The following is a 24,345-nucleotide window of genomic DNA, read 5'->3' on the forward strand; positions in this document are numbered from 1 at the left end:
TTTTTCACAAAACTAATTCATTCGTATCTGTTCAAGATAAATATTAAAAGATAATATCTGCTTAGATCATAAAGTACACATGCTATCAGGTTCAACAATATTACTTAGAGGGCTAAAATTATAATTTTGTTTACCTACCTAGAAATAAATACACAGATTTTTAATTTTAGATGTCAGTTTTTAGGAGAAAAAATCCTTAAAGAAAGTTAGTTTCTCTTTTAAGTTATTCTTTTGTTTATAAAAAGATGGAAGAAATATATATATATATATATATATATATATATATGGTTTTGTCATTAAATGAATAAAAAAATGAAAAAAAATACTTGTATTGAATAGTATAATTATATTATTAAAGCAATTCTTGAGAGAAATAGAATCAACTAAATAAAGAGGTTAGAAAGGGAAGCAAGTTCACACTCTCAGAGAATGATGCTCTGATTGTGATATCCTATATAATAAAAGCCTACTATGCTAAGTGCCTGGCCATCCAGTTGTCCATTCAACCAATCAAAGTGTAATATGTTAATGATATGCTAAGGCCACTCAACTTCTCACTATGACGTGCACTGAACGCCAGGGGGCAGATTCTCTGACCAGTAGGTTAGCTTGCTGCTGGGGTCTGGCTGATATGGACTGGGCTAGACGGGCCTGACACACCCTGGAATCCTCCTGTGGTCCCGCTCCTGCTGGCCAACATCCTGCATCCCTTCCCAGCCCCGACTGTGCACCTGTGGGGTCCCTCAGCCTGGCCTGCACCCTCTCACAATCTGGGACCCCTCGGGGATGTCAGAGAGCTGGTTTCGGCCTAATCCTGCAGGCCAAGCTGAGGGACCCCACTGGTGCACCATTCGTGCACCCAGCCTCTAGTTTGCTGTAATATTTTCTCATTCTCTGAATTTCTTAATGGAGATAGATTTACACACTGGCCCAGAACTATGAAAGATGAGAAACTTATTATTTTCTATGATATTTATACAACTGCTACTTTTTCTATTACAGAAAATTAAAATTATTCTGTTTTTTTGGACTTAAAGTGACAGCAGCACTTAATAATAATGAGGAAAGGGGTGAGTTAACAAGTACAAGGTTTTTTTGTGTGTTTGTTTTGTTTTGTTTTGTTTTGTTTTTTAAATATATTTATTGATTTCTTACAGAGAGGAAGGAAGAGGGATAGAGAGAGATGAGAGAGAAACATCAACCAGCTGCCTCTTGCACACCCCTTACCCTGGATGTGCCCACAACCAAGGTACATGCCCCTAACCGGAATCGAACCCGGGACCCTTCAGTCCGCAGGCTGATGCTCTATCCACTGAACTAAACCGGTTTCGGCCAACTACAAGGTTTTTTTTAAATGTATTTTTAGTCAAGAGATGAAGATCAATAGTGATTTGCCTCTTAAAAACTGAAAAAGAGGGATATAATTTATATAACAGCAGAAAACAGCTCTTCTTTTATATATATAAAAGAAGGGATTGAGCCTGCAACCTGTGCATGTGTCTTGACTGGGAATTGAACCCTGACCTCCTTGTTCATAGATCAATGCTCCACTCCGGCTGGGCAAGACACCACTTCTTTGAAAGAAAGCATGCTTTAGTAGAAAGCATCTAATAATCTTGAAATAGGTATGGACTCCTCTCCCCTCTAACCAAGATGGGACCTATCTAGTCAGATACTGGTTCTCAACTAGGACATTTGGGAATATCTGGAGACCTTTTTGAGGTTACCATTTGTGGGGGAGAGTTCTCCTGACATCCAGTGGGTGGAGGACAGGAATGCTGCTAAACATCCTACAGCACACAAGACACCCTGCCCTCCGCCCCCCACAACACACACACACACACACACACACACACACACACACACACACACGAGTACCCAATAGCACTAAGGTTGAGAAGTTTTTAACTAGAATGGTATGGGATAGGAGTAGGTGAAGCTTTCTTTAAGGGGCCAGATAATATATATATTTTAGGCTTTGTCACCTTTGCAGTCTCTGATGCAATTATTCTATTCTGCTCCTGTAGCTCAAGCTCAGCTGTAGGCCATAATGGATATCACAGCTCTGCACCAAATGTATTTATTTACAAACCAAGAGGCAGGATCCATTTGGCTCTCCTGCCTTAGTTTGCTAATATCCAATATAGGTCTTTTCTCCTTTAAAGATTCCTCTAATTTGTTTTTCTGAAATTGGAAAAAGTTCTAATTATTATGATGACTCTGATAGTAGGAGTCTAACTTTAGGAAACACATTCAATAGGAGACAAAATTTCTACATTCTAATGGGAAATTTTTATTTGTGAGTGGTAGTCACAAATATTTTAAAATTTATTCTCTACTTTGAAAGGGAATAATTTTACCATTAAAACTTTTATAAAACAATTTAAAGATTAGACAATTTGTGCCCTGGCCAGTTTTCTCAGTGGTTAAAGCATTGACCTGCAGACTGAAGGGTTGTGGGTTCATTCTCCAGCCCCAGTTAGAACTTGTGCAAGAGACAACCAATCAATGTGTTTCTCTCACCTCTCTCTCTCTCTCTCTCTCTCTCTCTCTCTCTCTCTCTCTCTCTCTCCCCTCCCTTTCTTCCTCACTGCGATTCTGTCTGAAAATCAATGGAAAGAAATATTCTTGAGTGAGGATTTAAAAAAAAAAAAAAAAAGATTAGACAACTTGGTGTCCACACACACACACACACACACACACACACACACACGACAAATGAACAAGAGTAGAAACACACTCTAGTTCTCTAAAGCGGAGATTCTTATTCTATAGGTCATGGTACCATAGAAAGTACACAAAGAGATTCAGGGGATTATAAACTTGCTGAAATTGTAAGTAAAATACTCAGGAAATGTAGTATATATGTGCATTCTCATCCTAGGCCTCCAGAAAAATTTCAGAGTCTTTGCTAAACCACGCAAGGTAATTCACAGAGAATGGTTTCAAGAAGGGACTACTTCTCTGAGACTGCCAGCATAACGAAAAGTGCTGCACAACAGCAGGCCCGGTTCTGTGTCTTTACAGACTGAACTGGTTGTTGCAGATTACCAAATAGTTTCTAATCAACTATCAACTACATGAAACTTGGCCTCCAATTTATGTTGTACTCAATCTGGTCAGATGGCAAAGGCACATTTCAGAATCTAATGTCCCAGTATTGATTCTTTTTTTACTACCTTGTTCCAAAAAAGAAGTACATAGAGAAGTACATACTTTCAAAGTACATAGAGTAACATAATGTAAATTTTTTAAAGATGAGAAAGATAGAGATAAAGAGAAATCAAGCAGGGCCAGTAATAGGAAGATTTCTACTACAAACTCCATCACATATTGTAACAGACATGTCATTTGATTTCTTGGTGCTTCTATTTCCTAATCTTTAGAACTAAAACCGGTTGGTTCCTCCATGGCATTTTCCTTATACTCAGGATTTATCAGCAGTATAGTAATCAGTCAACAAACATTTACTAAATCTCCATTGTGAATATAGCATTTTATTAGGTGGTACGGTGAGTCAGAAGAGTTTCGCCTACTGAATCATTAACCTCACTTCCTGTATTAAGTGTGATCTTTTGGGAGGTTCTTCTGTCATCTGGCTCTACAGTAATCAGCTTATGAAATCAGATTTAAATTATACTGTAACTAAAGAAAGTTCATCTGAGGCTCCTCAGAATGAGAAAGCAAAAAATGAGGGAAAGAGAGATTAATGGGAGAAATAGCAGATACTTGGATAAGAAAAAAAACAATGATGTGGTTTCTTTTAGGTATTATAAAACATTAGATTTGGAAAATAATAAAGCAATAGATCTAAAATGGGAATGAAATTCTGCAAAGCTTCAATACAAGCTATTGGCATCATCAACATAGGGAAAATAAACCATATCCTTTTCCTTGGAGAAAGAGTGGGCCATCAGGCAGGAAGGAAGAAGGAAGATTTTTCTCTTTTAAGACTTAAACTGCCAAATAAAACAGTAGTGATCGTGCTAAAACACATTCATCCAATATTGCATCGTTTTTTGTTTGTTTTGTTTTTTATTAAGGTGCTCTATTGAGTTTAAAGCTTCGGTTTGATTGGTTTCGAAATCCTTTCATCCACAGCGTGCTACGTCAGAATCTAAACATTCTGCTGTTCTCCTCTTTGCTTTTGTGGCATCAGGTTAAACCTGCTGAATCATCATGATGCTCGTGGAGCATATAGGTACCCTTTACACTGTGGGACATAACTGCATCTTAGTGCTGTACAACAGGAAGGTGGAACCACTCCAAGCAATGAGCGTTTAGTCTCTATTTTTTGGTTGTTACCATGCAGTCCCAAACAAAAATCGATGATGAAAGAATTAAGTTAATATATCTCCTGCGATAGCATTAGTCACTTCCTAGGTTCTGGAGCTCCCTAAAGCAAAGAGAGAATAAATTTAAAAATGTAACATTGCTAGTAAGTTTTATAGATCTCAAGTTTGTACAGGCACCTAAATCAGAATCTATTCAAAGTAAGAAGCAGATGTTTGAATTATTCCAACAAAGTAAAAATCATCTTCTCTCTCCCATGCTACAAATCCACAGCCTTTTCATAAATATGAAAGTTGTTAAAAGGATTGGGATTCATCATTTAGGTGATTTTTATTCCCTCTGCGTTTTTCCGCACCAAACTGGTGGGACCTGAGGACATCACGTTATTTCCGTAACTACGACAACGTGCAAGCAGTCCCACTGTGTACTAACCCAGAAGTTGGCAGAAATCAACAACACCCCTGCATTTTTTAAATCATGAGAAATTTTCCTTTCAGCATTTTATTCTAAGTCATCCTTCCAACCAAAATTAAGAACATGGAGGAGAAAGAAAAGAGAAAAAAAAAAGTAACGTGAAAGAATTCATGGAGGCCACAGAAGAGGCCCTCATCTGAGATTATTTTTCAACTGACCTTTTATAAGTTTTATTATTATTACTTTTTTAGTTTTAGATTTGTACTATCTCCTTCCAAAATGTAGCTTACAGACTTTTACACAGTCTAGGGCCAATAAGGCAAATGATTATAAGATTAGTCTGAGTCTGGCTGAATGATAGCAAATGAATCAAGGTGATGCGATTGCTAAACAGTTGTTTCCCAATGCTGCTTACAGCTTACGTGTTTATCTATTTTGTATACGCCCTACTTTGAGAGATCAGAGGAAACAGAGCTTGGGTTTGTTATTTTCACATGGACCAAAACTCCCAATACATTTTATATACAGCTACAGAGCTGTAATCCTATCTAATAAAGAGGGAATATGCTAATTGACTGCCATGTCCTCAAGATGGCAGTGCCCAGTCCTCTCAGCCCTGCTACATACCTGCCTCCAGAGTCCCCCAGGTCCCTCAGCCCCCCAATCCACATGGGCCAGCCTGAGGCTCAAGCAAGCTTAGGATGGCAGCTGCCCAGCAGCCAAAGGCTTCCCGAGGCTCAGGTAACCAGGGCTGGCCAATGCTTGAGCTGCCGGCAGTGGCAGTAGCAGAGGTATGTGATGGGGGCATTGCCTTCACCTGATCACTGGGTCACCTCCCACCCCTGAGGACTCCCGGACTGTGAGAGGGGGCAGGTCAGGCTGAGGGACCCCCCACTCCAGTGCATGAATTTTCATGCACCAGGCCTCTAGTAATTAATAATGATAACTGGGGCTTTCCGCCCAAGCAGTCTGCAGGTATATGTCAGCAGCAGCACATTAGGTGAGGCACTCTTATTTTGAGTTACTTTCATATTTAAGGAAATTATGACTACTTCTTATGTTGAATCACTGTTAAAAAATCTCCAATTTCAAAAAACAATAACATAAGCCATCTTAAGTTTTTTCTAATAAAATGTTAGAATGATGTTTCACTTAAATCTCAAGGGTGAATTAATATATAGTAGTGCAAAAATTAAAATTTAACAAGGATACTTTGGAAACTAACTTGCATAATTATCTTAGGATATTACCAAAATAATGTCAATAAATTTGAGCATTAGAACAGATTTTCTGCTATTTTATAAATAATTGTTTTAGTAAAACTGCTAAAAGTATGAGGGCAAAAGTCACATTATCTATAACACCAGAAAAAGCATATGCCTCTGAAAATACTTTGTAGAAAAACAAGGAAAGGGCAAAGTGTCAAAGTACTTATCAGCTGGAATGGCTTCATAGATAAACATTATCTCTCCCACTAACTGTATGCATCATGACAGTTGGAATTATCTTTTTAATTTTTTGTAACCCTAATGACAGCTCAGTATAAGACACAGATGAGTTTTTCAGAAGTTATTTAATGAATAAATAAAATAGTATTCTTTGTTTATGAAAATGCTGCAGTAGCAATATACACTTGGATGTTCTCTTTCAACGTCAGGTATAATAACTAATTTAGTCAGTTCCAGCTATACTCATCTATCGAGGTTGTACTTGTCAAATTGGCCAGATAGGACTGGGATGCAGTTTGTGGCCAAAGCTAACTAAACCAATATTCTACAAAATTTGTATCTCCTAGAGCTTTGGGGGCTGGCTGTGGTAGGGCAGGTCTTAAATTGGTGTTACTCTCGGTGCTGAATTTGTTTTCTTTAATACAGAGTTGAATTCATCTCAAACACAGTGTCAATTAAGAAATAGTTTTTCAAAATTAATATTTTAAAAATAAAATATTTATGCATCCTCTCAACAAAAATATTACAAAGTACTTAGGTAATTAATATAAGTGTAAAAAAAGGATTTTATGTAGGACAATAAACCCATCACTCTCCTCCTTTTATATCTTTCAATGATTCTCTATCACCTACCCTTAGGCCTCTTACATTTAACATGCATATGAATCACCTGGGAATCTTGTTGAAATGCAAATTCCGTCATAGCAAATCTAAGGCAGAGCTTGAGGTTTGCATTTCTAACAAGCTCCTGGATGATGCCAATGCTCCTGTTCCATGGACAGAGGCCAGCAACTTTTCTTGGAACAAGACATGTGTAAATATTTGAGGCCTTCGAGCTACTTGAAGTTTTTGTCACTCCTCCTCCTCCTCCTCCTCCACTACCATCACCACTTTCTTCTTCTAAAATAATTTTTTGGAAATGTAAAAACCTTTCTTAACTCATTGACTTACAAAATAATGCACTGGCCTACAGGTTGTAGTTTGCTGATGCGAATCTAGAGCAGTTCTGGCCAATAGAAATACAAGGCAAGTCACAAATATAAGTTTAAATTGTGATGTAACCATGTTGTTGTTTTTTATTTTATATATATATATATATATATATATATATATATATATATATATATATTACTGATTTTTTACAGAGAAGAAGGGAGAGGGATAGTTAGAAACATCGATGAGAGAGAAACATTGATCAGCTGCCTCCTGCACACCCCCTACTGGGGATGTGTCCGCAACCAAGGTGCATGCCCTTGACAGGAATTGAACCCAGGACCCTTCAGTCCGCAGGTTGACACTCTATCCACTGAGCCAAACCGGTCAGGGCTATGCTGTTTTTTTTTTAAAAAGAGTCCTAGCCAGTATGGCACAGTTGATTGAATGTAGTCCCATGCACCAAAAGGTTGCTGGTTAATTTCTAGATCAGGGCACATACCCAGGTTTTGGGTTCAGTTCATTGTTGATTAGAGACAGCCAATTGATGTTTCTCACTCTCCCTTTCCCTTTCTCTCTAAAATAAAATTTTTAAATTTTTATAAAAGAAGCATTAGGTTGAAGGGTATTTGCATGTTTAAAAAGAAAGTAAAAAGAAGCAGGTGAAATGAACTCTAATACTATGTTATACTAGAAGCCCAGTGCACGAAATTCATGCATTGGGGGGGAGGGGTGTCCCTCCACCCAACCTGCACCCTCTCCAATCTGGGACCCCTTGAGGGATGTCCGACCTCCCACTTAAACAGGTTGTTGGACATCCCTCTCACAATCCAGGACTGCTGGCTCCAAAATGCCCTCCCCTGCAGGCCTGGTCCCCCCCAACTGTCCTCCCCTGCTGACCTGGTCTCCCCCAACTGCTCTTTCCTGCAGTCCTGGTCCCCCCCCCCAACTGTCCTCCTCTGCTGGCCTGGTCACCCCTAACACTGTCCCTGCTGGCCTGATAGACCACAACTGCCCTCCTCTGCCAGCCTGGTTACTCCTAACTTCCCACAACTGCCTTCCCTTGCAGGCCATCTTGTGGTGGCCATCTTGTGGTAGCCATCTTGTGTCCACATGGTGGCAGCCATCTTTGACCACATGGGGGTGGCCATCTTGTGTCTTGGTGTGATGGTAAATTTGCATATTACTCTTTTATTAGATAGAATGCAATATGTGTGAGAGGCCCCCTCTAAACAATGAATGCTAGACTCTGATTATAAATTTGGGCTCAGTCAATCACAGTTAACTAGATTCTTTTTGACATATATATTCCTTCTCTGGGTAAATACTTCAAAGACTCTGATACAAATTTAATTCCAATTTTTGTCTCTAAGAAATTTATGAATAACCCAGACCCCAGTTTCTTCAACTATAAGGAGCACCATAACAATAATACTGACTTCTCTGAATCTTAGTAATAATGAAATAACTTGTTTTATTATGCAAAATTTCCCTCTAAGATTTTGTTTCTATGTCCTGAGCACATTTTTAACAAAGTCAGATCTTCATGCAATCAACTTATGGTGGAGGTTTGGGCTGGAACAAAGAATTGTTCCCAAAACAGGGCTAAGGAGATGCACTATGAGTGTTCATTTGGGAATCATTTTAATCCCATGAACTTTGGTTAATAATAGCAATGCTGATCACTGGTTGTACATTAGCATTTTCAGATATCAAGACCTGATCAATGGTATTAGAATCTCTAGGGGTATGGGCTCAGCATAAACAAGTTTGCTTGGCATAAACAATTTTTCAGTGTCCCTCTCCTCATCTTACCTCAGGTGAGTATAATGTGCAGTCAGGTTGAGAATTACTGGGTCTGTCAGCCTTGGGTTCTTTATTTACAAAATACTGTTGATCCTTGAACAAGGGTTTCAACTACATGAATCCACTTATATCTGAATTTTTAAAAATAAATACTAAAATTTTTTCCTCTTCCTTATAATTTTCTTAATATTTTTCTCTAGTTTACTGTATTATAATAATACAGTTTATAATACATTGAACATGTGAAAATGTGTTAATTGACTATTTATGTTATGAGTAAGGCTTCCAGTCATCAATAAGCTATTAATAATTTTCTGGGGAGTTAAAGGTTATATGTGGATTTTCAGTTGTGTGAGGGCTTGTTCATACTCCATGCACTGTTCAAAAGGTCAACTGTAGAACTAATTCCTAGCTCATAAATTGTTGTGAGGATTATAGTAGACAATGTATAGAAAGCACCTGGCACATTTCAGAAATTTGATAAGAATTCTTTTCTTGCCTCATGTTCCCTCAGTTAATTCCCCTACTCTCCACTAAGGGCTGAGATACTAGAACTGTTTTCTTCTCAAGCAATGCTTTTTCAATAGGTTTGTTTATTTGTTGCTTTTAGTTGAAACAGACCAGTAATTTTTGGCAGTGATTCAACCTCAACCCATATGAGTCGTACTGTGCATTCCCCTACCTGCAACCAGAGCTTCCATAAACAGAAGTAGGCTATTAAAAGATGCCCCTCCCTTACCACTAGCTGGGTAACCCCCTCATAGCTGCCAGAACGATGTCCCCTCTCCCTTGAGAACAGTGACTTTTAGTGATTCCTGCATCAGAATCTCTTGCAACGTCTTCCAATGCAGATTCCTAAGCTCTAGCCCCCCATACTGAGCAGTCTTTGAGGTTGTGTGTGACCTTGGCAACTGCCTATTTTAACAGCTTCTCTGATGATTCTTATGCATGGGAACATCTGAGAAATGTTGGCACAGAGGACAGCAACAGCTATAGACACAGCCATCAGATAACACAGGATAATCTCCTACCTACTGCAATTTACTCAGAGACCAGGAAGGGAAATAATGCTGCTGAAACTTCTGTTTTTAATATCTAATAGCTCTCTGATTTCTAAAAGATTTTCTTGGCCTTGAAAATGTTTTGTATGTTTGTTTGTTTTGGTTTTGCTTTCACGTGTCTTGGGACAGGAAGAACTCTTTAGTATCATCTAATTCAATCTCTTTTTTTATAAGAAAGGCCGCAACTTTTTCAAAGTCACCCATCTGGAGGCACCATATACCTTCAGGCAAGTGACTGCCAGCTCTTCTTTGAAAAGACAAAAATGTTTACATTGGTGACTCCATGAAGATACAGTTCTACACTGACAAGAATCTGTGCATAGACAGCTTTGCTTCCTCTCTCTCTCCCTCTCACCCACCCTTTTATAAAGGCAAATTCTTCTCTTCCCTAAAGTTTGGAAATACATCCCACTTTACAAATTAAGGGACTGGTCAGTAGTCAAGGACAGCTCCACATAGACAGCATGTTTTAAATATATAACTGAGAAAAAGGCTGTAACAGATTTGAAAATGATTTACTTTGAAAGACCTGAGACTGTTAGGGCAAAAGTTCCTTGCATACAGGTAAATGATTGTCAGAGCCAGGGGACTGCTAAATCACAGTCCCACACAAGTGACACATCCTCCCAGCACACCGGCTCCCAGATGGGTGAGGAAAGTCAGTATGGAGCATTATCTCTTCACAATTCAAAAGAACAAATCCAACAAGCAATGAAAACTGAGCACTGGTATCATTAGAATAATCCCTTCTACAATCATAGCTTTGGAATTTGCAAATGTACATCTACAGATACGAGGAGCATTATACTTGTTTACTTAACTTGGCTTCCTACTATTATTGCTTTCATTTTTATTATGAAGTGTTTTTACATTTCTAAAGCTTGATTCATTAAGTAATTGCCATCCTTCTATTTGGGTCATTGGTCATATTTATTGCAAAAGAAAAATACAAATCATTATTCAAGAGCAAATTCCACATATTTTCCACATTCTAAACTTTTCAACCTCTCTTATTTTGTGTAGGGCTGATTCATTCCAAGGAACAGCACATTCCCCAGAGGTAATCAGACTGAAGCAAGAGAGGAAGAGAGTTGGTATTCAACAGAGAGGTCCACGGAGTTTTTTTTGTGACTTTCTATCCATAGTTTTAGGCTTAAAAAAAAACCAAAAACATTATTAAGAAATTTTTGAAAGAAACTTAAACTTGGATTAATTAAAATCAGCCTGACTCCCAAATCATGGGGAGATACACACACACACACACACACACACATACACACACACACACTTCCCTTTCCTCTTCTTGTTCACAGAGTAAGCAGGGCATTGTTTTTGACTATCCATGTCATTGTTGAAGAAAACATAAATAAAATATGGCAGATCGAATGGATCAGATCATTAACTTAAACTGGCCCAGACTTGAGAAGACTATAAAGTTTACAAAGTAATGATGTGCTAGAGCTTGTGCGTGGGAAGTGTTCCTGTTGGTAAATAGGGTACACATCATTCTCCTTGTCATTCTCTTTTGTTTTTCCATTACCTTTTTTTTTTTCAATACTGTTTATCCTTCTGTAATTGTGTTTCCTAAATTGTTAACAAAGCTATTTTTTAAAATGTATGCAAAATAAACAGTTCAAAATTCTTACAAGCCAAGTACCTTTGACCTTGTAAAACAACCTTTTCCTAGGAAAAACTCATGAGGGAGGGAGAGAAGAAGCCAACATTTACCAAGGATTTACCGCCACACCTTGTGTTAGGTACTTTCTGTACAGATCTCATTTTTCTCTCACAACAACCTTATAAGGTCAAAATTATTATCCCCACATAACAGATAAAGAACAAAGTCTCAAAGAAGTTAAGTTACTTGCCCATGATTATAAAACAATAAATGGAAAGGACGAACTCAAATGTAGGTTGACCTAACCGACTCAAAAGGCTGTGTTCTTTCCATGGCGTTCAAAGATGAATACCTTGTTCTTTGCAGATATCATGGGTTCTCCATGGTCTATGGGGGTTTTGTTTGTTTGTTGATTGTTTGAGTTTTTGTGTTTAAAATCTGCATTATCTGACTTGCCATTCAGAGAGCGTGAGTCAGAACCTTGGAACTGTGGTTCCTTCAAGCCCAGTATCATCTCCACCTGAAAGTGCAGTTATGATGATTGGTTACCTTTTGTGGGGCAGAAAATGAGGCAATGCCAATTGAGACACTTTCAGGGCCAATGAGACATTTGGACATAGAGAAACAAAGAGGGCATGGTTGAGCCCCTGAGAGAAGATGTAGAATGGTGCTGCCTGGATTCCTCTCTGAAGGTAAGGTGTTCCCTTTGTACCCTTCAGGAATCCACTCACATGCAGACATTTCATTGTACATTGGATATTTCCTCAACCTCATTGCTTCTCAGAGGGCCAGTGACACTAGAAACTGGAATGTCACAGTCCTAACATTTGGGGGACTCGCCAAATCTCAGGCCATAAGAGTCCTGAGACACAGGCCATCCTTGCTTTTTGTTTTAACCATGTAAGAAACCATGTCATAAAAGAGAATAACAAAATAGTGGAACAACATGTCCTTCCACATCATTGTGGTGTCCCAGAATCCTTCCAGGGCCCAGTGCAAGTTCAATGAAAAGAGAGTAAACTCTGGAATCAGACTGACCTACTTTTGCATTTCAGATAAACAATTCACCAGTTAAATGACTCTCTCTCTGAATCTACCACTCGTAGAACAGGGATATTAATACCAACCTTACCACAGTGGTTTGAAGATATGCGATAATAGAAGTAAAATGCCTGTAAGATAGTCCGGAAAGAGCCCTGCCATTGTTGCTCAGTTATTTTAGCCCTAAAGAGGAACCAGGCCTAAAATTACTTTGAGTTTGAAGGATATGTGGAGGTTTATGTCAACAGCCTTTCCAATGTATAAATATTTTCTCTAACACCTTTAATAGATACATTTGAATATTTTCTGCTTTTATAGACAATCTGAGTCCACTATTGGATCTGTAAAGCAAAAATGATTTATTAATATTCATCTATGTGAATAATTTAAAAATTATAAAATGACATTATTCAAATTGATTCATATGGCAAGAAGTATAGATGACTTCTGAGCAAATGAGAATAAATGAGTTAGTGAAGTAAGGGGTGACCACCTGGATCATGAAGTGCATTAAATTCCTTGGATGAAAATGCTTTTACATTCACAAAATAGTACATTAGGGCCACAATTAAATGTGTAGGTGCTTAACTGTACAGCACTTTTTTTGTTTACAGTTTGAGGTAATAAATTTGTATATTTTTCTTTTTACACTTACTAAGTTCTAAATATGGATAGATTTAACTATTCAAAAATTTATTATTTAATTTTTAAGAAATTATTTTGTATCACTCCTGTCCTCCTGCTCTACCCAACATACCCATTAAAAAATTCAAAAATTGACATTTTAGCAGGATCAGGTCCATAGTTAAAAAACAGCCTCCATAGACATTCTGTGCTGTTACAACTGTGATCAAATAAAAACACCATACCAAAGGGCTGAGTCAAGGGTAGACAGTTACACACATCCTGTGCAAAAAAACACTTGTCCATTTCCAAGGCCTGATAAATGTGATCTTTGAAATCCGCTTGACCATGGGAAAAAATGCTTCTGAGAGGACTCTAATGCCACCAAATGACAACTGATCTCACATGCTAGAAATCAGTGAAAAATCTGGGCCATCTGTAAATAACTTGTGGATCTGTTACATCTTTTTTATGAAATGCGTTAGAGTTTAGATGCACCCACACTTGAGAAAGAGACTAAAGCAGCCACCTCCGGAGAAAAGAAATATCACCTCGTTCAAATCAGTTGAGCAGCCTTAATTTGAGTGCTTTCTACTTTGCTCAGAACTATGACTTAAGAAGACAGCTGGTATTAAGAGAATTATAGAAGTACTAGTGGCCTGGTGCACAAAATCTGTGCACATCAAAAGGGAATTAATTAGAGAAAATATTTTAATATTGCTATTTGCCCTTTCTCTAGAAGAGAATTGTCAAAGATGAAAGAAAATTAGTAAAATGTATATGAAAATCTCCCTCCTGGAAGAGTCTGGGATATGCTGTGGGACCAGAGTCAAGTCCCTGCCTCAAAATCACGTGAGACCCAGACCCAATTGGTCCCAAACCCCTCAAGCCCTGCAGCATGGGAGGTGTGGCCTTAAGTCCCCTTGTTTGGCCTCAGGTCCCTCAGCCTGGCCTCAGATCCCCCAGCCCTGTCACTGAGGCAGGAGGCACAGCCTCAAGTGCAAGAGCTCCGGAGCAAGAGCACAGAGCATAAGGACGTGAGGGCATGATGACCATTTGCATATTAGCTTTTTATTATATAGGATAACTGAAACAAGGGTTTAAAAAACTGATTAGATGAATTTTCTATTTTTCAACACATAGTTTGATTGTTCCTGTGCAGGAAATAATTTATAAAGTTGAAAAAGGGAGCATGACATTATCGATTTACCCTTCTCATACCATCAAATCTGCCAATGGTAACAATTACATACTACTTAGTGATAGACAACCATACTAACAAATTTCACAGTAGTTATTGCATCTATTCCACATCAAAACTTAATCAAATTTAAGTCACTTTGCTTAATAGGATAAAAGAAACAAGAAGCAAAAGTTGATCAAACATACCAAAGAATAAGCTCTTTTTTCTTGGTCACTCAGCTTTTCTTATTTGTTTGGTTTTGGTTTTTGGTTTTGAGCTATAATTTGTACACAGTGAGATGTACAAAACTTTAATGTGCAGCTCAAGCGATTTTAAATGATGCATACCTCAGTAATGACCAGCCAGATTAAGATAAGGAATATTTTCACCACCACAGAAAGATCATTCATGCCCCTCCCAGTCAAAGAAGTTCTTCTCAGTTCTGTAATGTAACTTGGCTTTTCTCCACACTTTTCATTTATTCCTTTGTTTGAGAAATAAATAAATATGTATACTGAAGAGGCTTTTGTTTAATAATTAATTATAGCACAAATTTAGAGTGCTCATCACTAAGAATATAAACATAAAAATGGTAATTCCCTTGCCTTAAAGTTCTCTCAGTCTTTTTTATTTTAGAATTCTAATGAGGCATATATTCAATATTTAAAGCACACCTTTTCATGGTACTGAACATCACTAACATCAGGGAAATGCAAATCAAAAGCCCAATAAGTTATCACCTCACCCCTTTAGAATGGTTATTATAAAAAAGACAAGAAATAACATGTTGATGAGGATGTGGAGAAAAGGAACCATTGCGCACTGTTGGTGGAAAAGTGAATTAGAATAGCTATTATAAAAAGCATTATGGAAGTTCCTCAAAATTAAAAGTAGGATTGTTATATATATGTTATATATACTTCTGGGTATATATCAGAAGGAAATGAAGTAAGTATCTTGAAGAGCCATCTGCAACTGCACAATGATTGCAACATTATTTATAATCACCAGGATATGGGAACAAACTAAGTATTCATCAATGACGAATGGATAAAGAAATTGTAGCATATACACATAATGGAATATTATTTAGCTATAAAAAAGAATGAAACCCTGCCATATGTGACAAAATGGATGAAACTGGAGGGCATTCTTTTAAAAAATATATATATTTTTTATTGATTTTTTTACAGAGAGGAAGAGAAAAGGATAGAGAGTTAGAAACATCAATGAGAGGGAATCATCAATCAGCTGCCTCTTGCACCCCCCCCTACTGGGGATATGCCCGTAACCAAGGTACATGCCCTTGACAGGAATGGAGCCTGGACCCTTCAGCCAAACCGGTTTCAGCTGAAGGGCATTATTGCTAAATGAAATGAGCCAGACAGAGAAGACAAATGCTATATGGTATCAATTACAGTTAGAATCTTAAAAAGAAAAGTTTGAATGTTGAATTCATAGAGACTGGTAGTGTTTCCAGGAGCTGGGGGAAATGGGATGATGTTGATTAAAGAGTACTACATTACATATTTCCGAATTTGCCCACTCCAATAGCCATTCTTCTTTCAATTGCTCCAGAACCCATTTTTTGATTAGATGGATATGCCCTCAGAGTTTATACAACAGATTCTTATGAATTACTAGACAAAGAAAGAAAAATAATAAATATAAGTGCTTATCAATCCACTGTCTCAGTTTTAGGCTTGTAATTACTTTTAATAACCAGAGATGTACTTTTCTCTAGAACACTTTTATTTTATTTATCCCTTTAGTTTTGGGTCATAGTTACTATTCTCCCACCTTTAGTTGAGTACTTTATTTCCTTCCATTTTTTTTTATATAATGTAGGTCTATGAATTTGCTTTTGAACAGATATTTGGCATCCTCTAGTTTTTTCCCCCCAAATAGATGCTAACCAAATCCTTTCCAAATATTTAAAAATTAAGAACTATTTCTCAAATGACCACTCACTAAAATTATTATAGTCTATTTGAAAAAAGATTTAATTTTGTTTTAAATTTTACTACTTATTTTTGGCTCATTTTCTGTAGTCATAGAATGTGTTTCATTTTTTTTAGGGCTTTTTGTGTATGCATATGAACAAATGATATGATCAACTTTTGGAAATGTTCCATGAATACCTGAAAAAAAATTATAGTTTATTTTATATACTATATAATTATCAATCCATGCCCATAAATTACATTGTTCAGATCTTGTATACTCCCTTATTTGGGAGTAGGGGACAGGAGAAGGTTCTGGGAAAAGAGAGAGATTATTATTTCTGTCAATTTCTCCTCTTACTTGTAAAGCTTATTTCCATGTATCTTTCTCCAATTATTCAGCAATACCAATTGAAATTGAATCTTATTAATGATTTTGTCATACAAATTATTGTTATCCCTGTTTTCTTTTTATTAATATTCTTTATTTGTAAACACTTGACCATTGTCATTTTGTACTTTGATTAACTGAGTGTCTAGGACACCTAATGTAGTTTTTAAATCATTCATATTTACTGATATAACAATTGTGTTTAATCATCTTAAATCTTGCTTGTAAATACTCTTTATGTGTTGTTAAATTGTGGGTGTTTGTTTGATTCTATAATATATGAAATATGCTTTGTTTATTTTTACCTTCTGCAGAATTTTTTAGAAGCTACATATCCAATGTTTTAATTCTTCTAGTCATTCGATTTCAGTTTTAAAAATATGTATATTTTAAAATATATTTCTTTGGCTACCAAAATCAGAGTGATATTAAGTTTGAGTTTACCTATACAAGATGAGAAATTCATCCCTGACTTCCTAGACTTATAAAGATAATTTGGTATTTCAGAATAAAGATACTGTTATGATTAAAAAAAAAATTACATTTTATACATTTTCTTTCAAAACTTGTTCTTGGCCTTTGTGTTGAGGGAGGGTTCTTCCCCACTCCTGGTGTTTCCTTTCATGTGGACTCTCCTGGTTTTCCTCCTCTCTTTACTCACATCTCTCTGGAGATGAGTGGCTTAACACTAGTCTAATGTGAAAGAATGGGCATGCTCAGCTCTGCCCCAAGATTTTCCTTCTGGAGGGTTAACTACCCCAGGAAGTAAAAGCTCCTCTCTGTTCTTCACGCCATAAGTCTTACTTGACATGGAGTGACCTGCCCTAAAATAGAGCACCACAGCTGAATAAGGAAGTCTGCCCAGTTTTGAGGCTTAGTAGCTCATCCATTTGTTATGGGTGAATTGTAAACACCCCCCGCCCTCCCCCTCAACAAAAGATATTTTGGAGTCCTAACCCGTAGTACCTGTGAATATGATCTTATTTGGAAACAGGATCTTTGCAGATATAATCAAGCTGAGTTCGTTTGAGAGGTCCAGAATCCAGCATAACTGGTGTCCGGAGAAGAAAAGAGACATACAGGGAGAAGACAGCCATGTGACTATGCAGATAGAGATTGGAGTGACACCTATAAGCCAAAGCACTCCAAAGATTACCGGCAAGCACCAGGAGCTGGAAGAGGCAGGGGGATTCTCTCATACAGGTTTCAGAGGGAGCAGGGCCCTGCCAGCAGCTTGATTTCAGACTTTAAGAATCTTAGAACTGTGAGACCACAAGTTCTTGTGGTTGTAAGTAACTCTGTGATATTTTGTTACTGCAGCCATAGCAAACTGATACTGTAATGTCCTCCAATTTATACTTTTTCATTACTCAAGGCAATATTTGTGCTCCCCCCTTCTTCCTCCCCCACCCCCCCCCCATGTTGTCTTATTTCTGAGTTGATTTAGGGTCCCTAAAAATCTCAATATTTCGGTGCAATGGCTGGAAGTTTTTAAAACAAAACAAAACCAGGAAGATGTTGAGCAGGCCAGTCCCCAAACTCAACTGAATCTTCCTGGATATAGCCCATGAACGCAGGGGAGAAGGAAGCACTAGAAGCTCATCCCGCCATTGTAGAAAATGATAGAGCAGAAAGATATGCTACGGGGGCCCTGCCGTATTCCAAAGCAAAGAAAGGAACATCGTGTGGCACCTGTTCTTTTCCTCACCAGGCCCCCGAGACAGATGCTTCAGAAACATCAGCAGCAGCTGCAGTTCAGGAATCGGCTGCAGGGGACCATCAGGCTGCAATAAACACGGGGGCCGAGGAGGCAAAGCCACACTTCACAAGAAGTGAGTCTCCAATGTCACTGACAGAGAAGCCAGCCAAGGTGCAGAGCGGCCTTTCCCAAAGACCCAGTGAACGATGGGCCAACGTTTACTTCTTCCTGGAAAATTTCTCTCAACTCATTCCAAACGTTAATAAAGTTAATTGACTCTTCTAGAAAAATGAAGATAAAACCAAGAGTATTTTGTTTTTCATTCCGATACCTTGAGCTTCTCCTTTGGTCTTTGGCTACTCTAAGGACAGGGATATTAGAAACATTGTTTTGCCTGGAATAATTGATTTGGGGTTTGTGGACTGTTTATTTTTATACATTGTGTGAGGCCATGTGAGCTCATCGATTGATAAGTATTTAGATTTCTAAAAGTGAGGCATGTGTCAGAGACTTGGCTTTGAATGGAATTAATTTCTGAGCTCCTACAGAAACCCACAGAACACCTGTGGAAAGAGCTTCCATTGTGACTGCTACACAGGCAAAGAGGAACCTCTCCAGCTAGGATTGAGCAGAATATGAAATTCATAAGGATTTTTATTTCTTTGGATATTAATTAACAGGGTAAGAAAGAGAAATTTAATTCCTTTTGAGTTTTTTATTCTGTTTATGAACTTTAACCCTCAAGGAGTACGATCTTTGAACTTTTCATTTCTCTCTGGGAATTTGATAATTAGGGTGAATAATTATCCAAATATATGCCATCTTCATATTGGGGCAAATCCATAGTATCTGTACTATAATATATTATATAATTAAAACCATGGAAAAATTATTCACAGCTGAGCATTTTAATATACTATTCTCCCAAACCCCTGGAGTTAGTCATTGATTTGGTTTTATTTTTTCTTTTATTTTTTATTTTTTTTATTTTATTTTTTTTAAGTTTTCTTTTCAATTTGGCTAAGTTCATTTAATATGTCAAGGACATTCCAGGAGGCCACCAGTACAGTTTTCCAGAAAGTCAATCACCTTGTACAGCTTCTCCTGGAGACCTCTGTTTCCCTGACAGCTAGCTCTTCAGGGCTGTCCACACAGCTTCTTCCTGGAAGTCTCCCATTGTTTTCACTCTCCTGTGCTGCTTCTCCTATTCCCTGAGTCACACATCTTCATCGTCTGCATTTACTCCTCATTCTGGTGGTTCACCCTCCAGTAGCTTACTAAGAACACATGTAAAAAATAGAATGTTTGAAATCGTTATTTAACCCTCAACCTTGATTGCTAGTGTGGCTGCAAAAATAATTCTAGTATAGAAATTATTTTTTTTATAGTTTTAAAGGCAATCCTTCATTATCTTCCAGTGTTGTTATTGAAGAAACCTGCAGCCACTTTCACATCTAATCCTTTATATGATACTTTTCTCCCTTGAGGCTTGTAGGCTTTTCTCTTTTTCCCCAGGGTCCTAATATGTAAAATATTGTACCGTATGTTGGTTTGGATATATTTTCATCCCATTGATAGAAACTCTTGATTGGGAAATTCAGAGTTATAGAAAATGTTCTTGAATCGTATCATTAATGGTTTTTATCCTCTCTGATTGTTCTGTTTTCTGTTTCTGTAACTGGTGCTATTCCAGTATTGGGTCTTATGGAATTGGTCCTATGATTTTTCCTACCTTTGCTTTTCTATTTTTCAAGTTTTTATATATTTATTCTAATTTATCTAGACTGTTGACTCAAGTTCATTTCCCAATACTTATATTGATATTTTCATTTCTACTAACATTATTGATATCTAATAAGCCATTGTTTTCTCTGTATGTTCCATTTCTGTTTTCTGCAATTAATATTTCATGGACACATTTGCCTCCCTTATCTTTCTAAAGTTAAAAATGTTATATATTTTTTTAAGTTTTCTTTTGCATAAATAATCTTCATTTCCAAGGAGGTAAGATGGCGGAAGAATAGATGGGCGGATTCTGAGCCCGCTCCCGAAGCAGAAAGAGAGAGAAGCTGATGGTCTTGTGCTGTGAGTGTTTATTAGCAAGCTGGGAGACAGCGAACACCAGAAGAAACTGCTGGGGGGCTGCTGACGGAGGTGCCCCTCACAGGGAAGCACCCACGCGGGCTGTGTCCCTGCCCGGAGCTACCTACCGGCTTGCACGGGGAAACCTCACCATCTTGAGAGGAAGATAGGATCGTGTCAGAGGCCTGAATATCCACAGCCGCAGCGACCACCAAGCAGCGGTGCCCCTCAGAACGCGGATCCCAGGCGGTGCGAACACCTGACTGCATTGGAATACCCCACTGCTCGGCGAAAAGGTCAGATTTCGCGGGGAGAGGGTGGAGAGTGCTCGCGGCGAAGATAAAAAGCCTGCGCGCCGGCGCTCGCGGAAGCTGGAGGACAGGGGTAGTGATTACAAGTAGAAGCCCCCGCTGTTGGGCGGGTGTCACCCGTGAGAGTGGACGGGGCTCCTAACAGGGGAGATATCTAAAGAGCAACACATTTGGATCTGGCTCAGAGGGATATCGGAGAGTTGCGGGAGATTGCAGTTGCTCGGGCCTGCCCCCTCCCCCCTCCATAGTTCCTGCAGCAGAGAGGGCGGAGAGAAAAAAAAAAAAAAGCTGGAGAGGCTCTAGACTAGAGTCTGGAAACTCAACCTAGAAACGCTGCCCCCAGAGGCTAATTCACAAATTGACTCTAGTGTAATAAAAACAAAGCAAAACCTGCCTGAAAATCAGGACTGGATCATAACAATAGAGGAAGCGAATGACCTTCATTACTGCAAATTTTACTTAAATTTTTTAAATTTTATTATTATTTTTTTAATTTTTAAATTTTTGTTTTTTATTTTTGTTTTCATTATTTGCAACGTTTACTCAAGAAACTATTTTTTTTCTTTTTCCTCACTTGATTTTATCTTTATAATTATTACATTGTATATGTAATCAACATTATTACTACTATTAATTTACCTTTTTCATCTTATTTTCTTTTATTTCTTTTTATTATTTTTATTTCATTTGATTATATAGATTTTTTTTTTAATCTCAGGATTACTGTTCTACAGTCTTTATCTATCTTTCCTTCTCCAACGCTTTATTCTATCTCAACCCTACCTTTATGCCTTCACCCTCTTTGCGATCTTTTCCTTTGGTACCCCGTTTATCTTAACCCTTTCCTGCTCTAGATTTTCCCCATTCCTTCTGTCTACCCCCTCCTAAAATTTCACCCTACTTGTATATATCTAATTTCCAACTACCTGCTCCAAGCCCATTCACACCTCCCTCGTAGTTGTCCTAACAACAAAACAAAACAAAACAAAACAAAAAAACAGTCTATCTCTCTAACTCTTTGAAGTTGTATGTTGAATGTTAACTATACTGAAGTTGTATGCTTTTTTTTTTTATATATATAAGATTGATTTGCCTATGCTTTTTGTTTGATTGTATGTTTTTGTTAGCCGGGTTCTAGTCACCATTATTGGTGGTTATTAATATTGCAAACACATTTCTATTCAGTGCCTGTGTGTAGTACCTGGTTGTGTTGTATTTTGTGCCCTTAAATCAAAGCAGGAGAGAGAGAGAACTACACAACCAGACATCCTAGATAATGGGCAGACCAAAAAACAGTCCGCAAATGAAAGAAAAGCAGGCTTCACCAGAAAAGGAAGTAAACGAGATAGACTCAAGCAACCTACCAGAGCAAGAATTCAGAGTAATGATCATAAGATGGCTAAAAAGAATGGAAGACAAATTTGACAATATGAGTAAGACCCAAGAGGAAATGAAGAAGAACCAAGAAGAAATGAAAAATGACATTGCTACTGTAAAGAACTCAATAGAAAGCATCAAGAGTAGATTAGAAGAAGCAGAGGACCGCATCAGTGAGCTAGAAGACAAGATGGAAAAAAATACCCAATTAGAACAGCTTCTGGAAAAAAAAATTAAAAAACAGGAGGAAAGTCTAAGGGAACTTTGGGACAATACAAAACAAAACAATATTAGAATAATAGGGGTTCCAGAAGGAAAGGGAATTGAGGAAGACATGGAAAATGTATTTCAAGAAATAATGACAGAAAACTTTCCTGAGATAGAGAAGAAAAAACCCACACAAATCCAAGATGCTCGCAGAGTCCCAAGCAAAATGAACCCCAGAAAATCCACCCCTAGGCACATTATAATTAAGCTGGCAAATACCAACGACAAAAAAAGAATTTTAAAAGCAGCCAGAGAGAGACAGACAGTTACATATAAAGGAGCCCCCATCAGACTAGCAACTGATTTCTCCACAGAAACTTATCAGGCCAGAAGGGAATGGGATGAAATATACAACGTCATGCAAAGGAAGGGTCTGAATCCAAGAATACTGTACCCAGCAAGGCTATCAATCAAAAGTGAAGGTGAAATCAGGAGCTTCACAGACAAAAACAGACTAAGGGAATTTATCTCCACCAAACCAGCAATGCAAGAAATGCTAAAGGGTCTACTGTAAAATTAAAGAAATTGAAAGCAAAGAAGGAACACAGGGGTATAGAATAAAAATGGCGTCAAATCAGTATCTATCAATAATAACTTTAAATGTAAATGGACTAAATGCTCCAATCAAAAGACATAGGGTAACGGATTGGATAAGAAAACAAGACCCATATATCTGTTGTCTACAAGAAACCCACCTCAGAAAAAAGGATGCACACAGACTGAGGGTGAAGGGATGGAAAAAGGTTTTCCAGGCGAATGGAAATGAAAAAAAAGCTGGGGTAGCAATACTTATATCTGACAAATTAGATCTCAGAGTGAAGGACATAACAAGAGATAATGAAGGCCACTTCATAATACTAAAGGGAGCAATCCAACAAGAAGAAATAACCCTGGTAAATATATATGCACCCAATACGGGAGCACCCCAATATATAAAAAAATTGCTGGAGGACATTAAGGGAGAGATTAATAGCAATACAATCATAGTAGGAGATTTTAATACCCCACTGTCACCCTTTGACAAATCATCTAAACAAAAAATCAGCAAAGAAATATCAATCCTAAATGACTCGCTAGACCAGATGGAATTAATCGACATTTTCAGAACATTCCACCCCAAAGCCACAGAATATACATTCTTCTCAAGCACACATGGGACATTCTCAAAGATAGACCACATTTTGGGACATAGGCAAAGTCTCTTCAAATTCAAAAAGATAGAAATCATATCAAGCATCTTCTCAGATCATAGTGCCATAAAACTGGAAATTAACTACAATGAAAAAAATCCAAAGAAATCAAACACATGGAGACTAAACAGCATGCTATTAAACAAGGACTGGGTTACCAAAGAAATCAAGGAAGAAATTAAAAACATCCTAGAAACAAATGACAATGAAAACACAACTATCCAAAATCTATGGGACACAGCAAAGGCAGTTTTGAGAGGGAAGTTCATATCCCTACAAGCCTATTGCAAAAAACTGGAAAAAAGGGTAACAAATGATCTAACTCTACAACTCAAAGAGTTAGAAAAAGAGCAACAAGAAAAGCCCAGAGTAAGCAGAAGGAAGGAAATAACAAAAATCAGAGCACAGATAAACGACATAGAGACCAAAGAAACAATACATAAGATCAACAAAACCAAGAGCTGGTTCTTTGAAAGAATAAACAAGATAGATGGACCTCTAGCCAGACTAACCAAGAAACAAAGAGAGAGGACTCAAATAAACAAAATCAGAAATGAAAGAGGTGAAATAACAACAGACCCCGCCGAAATACAAAGGATTGTTACAAAATACTACGAACAACTCTATTCCAACAAACTGTACAACCTGGAGGAAATGGACATAT

Source organism: Pipistrellus hanaki, assembly GCF_964339955.1.
Source record: "Pipistrellus hanaki genome assembly, chromosome: 3".
NCBI classification, from domain to species: domain Eukaryota; kingdom Metazoa; phylum Chordata; class Mammalia; order Chiroptera; family Vespertilionidae; genus Pipistrellus; species Pipistrellus hanaki.